Source organism: Mytilus galloprovincialis, chromosome 10 (genome assembly GCF_965363235.1).
Source record: "Mytilus galloprovincialis chromosome 10, xbMytGall1.hap1.1, whole genome shotgun sequence".
Classification (NCBI taxonomy): domain Eukaryota; kingdom Metazoa; phylum Mollusca; class Bivalvia; order Mytilida; family Mytilidae; genus Mytilus; species Mytilus galloprovincialis.
This window is the reverse complement of record NC_134847.1, coordinates 36711702-36717701: the sequence shown is the minus strand read 5'-3', so window position 1 is coordinate 36717701 and position 6000 is coordinate 36711702. Positions and strand designations below refer to the sequence as shown.

The window sequence follows — 6000 nt, the reverse complement described above, 5'->3', positions numbered from 1 at the left end:
AATCAAGCAGCAATCAAACAATATTTTCCTTTGTTCGTATGTCATAAGAATGTTAAACATAAAATTCGAAGATTATGATAAAGAGAGTCGAACGATATCAAAAGGACATTCAAACTCATAAGTCGAAAATAAACTGATAATTCCATGGTTAAAAAAGAAAAAGACCAACAGACAAACAGACAAACAACAGTACGTAAAACACAACTAGAAAACTAAAGACTGGACAACACGAAAACCGCAAAAAACTGAGGGTGATCTAAGGTGATCCCGAAGGGTAAGAATCTAAGAAGTTATGTTAAACACCAAAAACAAAAATAAAGCGATAACATCAACAGATATAGACTGTTCAGTAGTATTTTGCAGATAAGTTCACTTAACAGTTCAAATATTTTCAAAAATATCTTATCTGCAATGTAGAAATAAAGTTTTTATTTTACGCCACTTATGTAAACACAATGTTGAGCATTATCCTGATTTAGAGTAATTTCTCGCAATGTGATTGGCTGATATTGTCCTAATAAATTTCAGTACAATTTTTTATCACGTTAATTGGAATTATCTCCCTTATTTATTGCGTCAATTGGAATTATCTCCCTTATTTATTACGTCAATTGAAATTATCTCCCTTATACCATTGACCTAATAAAAAAAAACAAAAAACAATTGAGTTGCTTTGTAGTCATAATATTTTTTATTTTTCACATTTTTTTTTATTTAATATATTTATAAAATATATTTATTGATATTGTCCTAACATTGAATTTGAATATAATAATATGTAATATAATAAAATCAGGATAAATTCGTTACACAGTGTTCACCCGATATGAATTTTATTGACCCGATAAATTCTCGTATTAGGACAATTGCACACTGTGTAACTAATAATGTCATAGTCGACAAATAAAAGGTACATCCTAATATGAAATATTGTTAATAAGACCACTAGATGTGGTCTACTTGTTGGAATGCTTTATTATAATAATTTACCACAAACATTTCTTTATTCATTTTTAATATAAAAACATACCTTTTTTTTTATCCTGTACTGGCCGGCACTCCCCGTTTGCCTACAGGGCCTGGAGGGCCTTGCACTAAAAACAAGAGTTCCACCAGCATTATACATCTTGATTATTAAAAGATGAATGACACATAATCTTAAAAACTAAATGCACGTTAGTTAGGACTGAAGAAAGTTTTCCATCAAAATGACAACCTGACATGTTCTCACGACCCGTCGAGGATACTGAATACTATTCATCGTAGCTCTTTGCTAGAAACGTTACACTAGAGGTTTCCCGATTTGCGACGTATCAGATATTGTTGGTACGTAACTCAACCGTTACTGTTGTTTTGGAGGTATCATTTAATGCATGATATTATTTTTTCTTTTGTGATAAAGTTAAATAAATCGAATTGCATATCAGGAAAAACTAGCTTAACTTCTAGAACACTTTGTTTATGATTCTATATGAGATTAATTAGTTAGTGCAACGAAGCATGAATCAAACAGACCTTACACGAACGAGTTGACACCGACGTAATATTCTAATTATAGATTTGCGCTTCTGTTTTTATAGCCTATTGGTATTGCTTTTGTTTTGTTCATATTTAAGAAAAAAAGGAGAAATTTTCTCTTATATCTAAACAGAAGAAGGAATAATTAAAATACGATCTACATGTATGAACGACTTTCTTGAAAACGTATTACTGATGTTGGTTATAGACGCCAACATGTGAAAACTCTGTTGATTTCTCATTGGTTCTTGTATGAATTTGAAATTAGTTATTATCATTTAAGAAATCTATTTCGATCATTACAGCAGAATATTCCAGTAAGAAAAGCGCCCTTTTATCATTGTTTTTACACCTGAAGATTGTTTTCTAATAATACATTCAAAAAAAAAAAACCCGAATCAATATTGAAAAACAAATCTTTACTATTCTGTGTCGATGAAAATAAATAATTAGCTAGACTCATTGAATTATAAAAATAAACAAGAACAATGTTCGGTGAGTCGTGGTAGCATGTTTGCCTCGAGTGCGGGAGGTCATGTGTTCGAACAGCTGCTGGGTCAAAACAAAAACTTTAAAAGTGATATTTGCTGCGTCTCCACTGAGCACGCAACGTTAAGTAGTAAGAGCATAGACTGATCAGCTCGAAATCAGAATAAGGCGTCCGGATAGGATGACATGTCCAGAGACGGATTTAGGGTAGGGCGGGGTGACCCAGGCCCCCTTGTGGATCTACTTTGATGATAAATGAAGATTTTCTAACCTGTTCTATTCCAAACGTTGCAAAGTTTGAGGACCCTAGGGCCCCTCCCCTTTTTTCATAATCTCTGCATCTGCATCCGATGTCTTCCTACGGACTCTTGCCTTGTGAACTATCACGTTAAAAATACAGGCTCACCGTGTCGGTATAGTACAAAGCAGGGTTTAATATTCATATCACTTTAAAATATATGTTCTCGTCCTGAATATGAATTTAATTTGCCGCTGGACGTTAAGCAGCCATTCACCATCATCATCAATTGTATTAAATTGCACTGAAATTAGTTTTCTATGAATAATTTATTGGCGTATCTTATAATTTGATCCTTTCTTCGTACATGTACTTTATTATTGCAACATTTTCTCAAACATGTGCAAGACGATTTACGCGAAAACTCAGAAAAATATGCGAATGGAAAAGCTAATAATCTTGTTACGTAAATAGGTGGCAATATTTAATTGAATTAAAGAGTGCGAAAAATTGATACTGATTTAGAATATTTGTTAAACACCTTTATGGTATGATATTTATGAGAATATAATATGAAAATGTCTGACATTTTGCTATCTTTACTTCTATAAATACACTTGTACATTCCTTATTTTAATTTTTGGTTAAATCCCTTGCACGGCCGTGAATCGTTTTACACTTATTTAATCATTAATTAAATACCTTATTAAGGAGGTTAATTTTGTTTGTTAAAATGGCTCTTATTTTTTTCCTGTTTAATAAAAACCTAATCATTAAATTCCAACCTATTCATTTGATACTGTTGTAAAGTTTCAATCCACCATTTTCTACATAAGGAAATGCCTGTACCACGTCAGGAATATGACAGTTGTTTTTTATCCGTTTGATGTGTTTGAGCTTTTGATTTTGCCATTTGATGAAAGACTTTCCGTTTCTTATTTTCTTTTGGAGTTCGATATTTTTGCTATTTTTACTATAATTTTACTTTTTATAATAATATAACAGGCGAAAATCAGAAAGAACATAAAAGTGTCTTATATTTTAGCTTCCTTTTGCATTTGCAATTTCATGGGAAATAAATCATAAGTCATAAACCGTTCGTGCAACGGTTACTTGAAAGGATAATCAAGTACACACAATATTGTTTGCTATAAATAATTAGAATATCCACGTGAAATTAATACCAAGTTGCAGCTAAAAATTCTCCAACTACTTTTGATTATGATTCATAAAACATACGTCAATATTAAGAGTATATATTTATTATTTTCAATGACGGCTCTCATTTCGTACTACGGTTGGTACGGTAGCAAATCAGGGAACCTCTAAAAGTCGTGAAACGAATTTGTTTTATTTAATATACTATTTCGATTGTATAGGTAGTTTAAATTTGATGTACATTTTGTGCTAAAATTGGGAGGGAATGTGGTCGTCTTTTTTTGTTACCTGCCTGTTTTCGATGTTATAATTTTGAGTTATCTAATTCTTTAGAGTGTTCTTACTTTCCCTAAGAAAACTTGAACTTGTATTACTTGTAGTCAGTTTCTTTGTATATATATTAAGAGAGAGCAATATCTCTTGCACATAAAAGGCACCCTTTTAGATTTCGAAAAGAACAGGCTAAGGCTACAAGGAAGCATTCGCACCCTCAAAGTGGAAACGGATTAATATAAGTTGTAATAACTTGTTTCCCAATCCACTATAAATAAATATGTTTAAACTAAAAGAAAAAGCAGCAGAAAAGACAGTGGTTTAAACTTTTTTTTTAAATATCCTGTTTCAATCAAAAGAAAGAGAAAATATCTTTGCTCCAAGGGGATAGTAATGTATTAAATGAATATTATTTTTCCGCTTTAATTTAACTGTTCTTAAAAAAAAAATATGTGCCGCTTTTGCATTTCGGTTCTATGCGTAGCAAGTCAAGCAAACCGCTCATATAAATTATGCTGTATAATTGAGCTGCACGAAATAAAAAAAAGTACGACGTTATTTATACAATGCATGAAAAATAACGTCAAAATAACGTTACCAAAACTAACACCAACACCGTACGCGACGTCATAGTATTTAACAATAAAGGATATTTTTTCCTCCCCATGAAATGCTTTTTTGTGTAGATATTTTGGATGTTTTGTTGTTATGTTGTTTAAATGAATAAAGACTTTCTTAAGGTCATAAATAAGTCAATAAAATAGCTTAAATAAAACATACCACTAAACACTTTCCTTGCAACTCTATCCCTGAACCCACGTTTTTTCAGTCCAGAAAAATTTTGTACAGTGAATATGAACGATGGACCAGATGCTATACACTGAATCTCCTCCATATCAACCTTATTGCCAATAATGATAACAATGATGATTACTCCAGAATTGCGCAGATATTTCGCTGATTCACAAGTTTTATCTTTTTCTTGAGATTTCCCGTCAGTCATAACTATGGCGATTTTAGGTACACCAATTCTAGCTCCTGTAACAAATTATTTACTTGTTCAAATTGTGACTTGGATGGAGAGCTGTCTCATTGGCACTCAAACCACATCTTATTTATATTCAGATATGAAAATAACTGTGTTGTATACGTGAAATATGCACACAGTTTTTTTGTCAATTTCAGTTGAATGTGTCATCTTTCATTTAATGAAAAACAAATCATGCAAATAACTTTTCATTTTCTTAGAACTGCAAACAGTTTATGAAAGGAACTTCTCAAAACTATCATTTTATTAGTCTTTCCTCTACTGTAAAGGTCAATCGGACACTTGAACACACACTTTGAAGAACAAATGATGTTCAGTTATATGCATGCATATATAAATGCTAAATAAAATTAAAAAAGGTGTAAAAACTCTGAATGTACCTTAGTTAAACGAATTTCCTATCATCTGCCACTTATTATCATTACACATTATTTTTTATATTAATACCACTTGCATGCAATCACGAGTTGGTTAACCGTTATGGAATATCTGTTTCACAGATGACGGTGAATATGTTCAAATTGTTGTAACCACAATCACGTCCTCTTTTCAATGAATGTGACCTACCGAATTAGACTTATTGAATATTTCGTGTCTAACTCACAGACGCTTGTGGTACACACTCCCCTTTTTTCCATATACTTAAAAAAAATGTGTTGATAGTAAATATTCTTTAATACTTAATTTATTTGACGTATTTAATGAGTTATTGCTGTATCTGTATGATATAACAACAGTAGTTTTTATAAATTATGACGGGAGTGGACGTCAAACGCGTTGTATAACTCCAAATGTAATGCACTGAAATCCGATGTGTTCAAAATCGCAAGCGTTTGACGTCTACTTCCGTCACAAGTAATGGGCTTGGCGAAATTAAAGCTACCACAAAGATTAATAATTTGTAATTTCTGGATCGCTGAGTGATCGTACATACCAACCACGAAAAGAAACGAAAAGGTGAGTCTTTAATGAGTTGATACATATATTCTTATTTGTCTAATTGACTAGAAATATGATGCACAAAATATAACGGAGCCAAACAGATCTTCGATATTTAGATTTTCAATCTGTCCTGCCTTCGTGAAAATAAAAACAAAGGGGCAATATATCATACACATTAAATAAGTGAAAATAATATAAAAGATTCATTAAAAAGAATATTTACTAAAAAAAAAACACCATTAAATCATTTTTGTTTAGAAAAGGGCATCTATACCCCAAGCGCCTGTGCCCTAATCTTGATAAGTTTATAAACCATCGGTGCATGTAAATTCTC

General features: G+C 31.7%; 1 pseudogene; it reads right to left on the bottom strand.

Moving 5' to 3' along the window:
- Positions 1-971: 971 nt before the first annotated feature.
- LOC143049475 (matrilin-1-like) overlaps positions 972-6000 on the bottom strand; it is a 29012-nt pseudogene continuing 23983 nt past the window's right edge.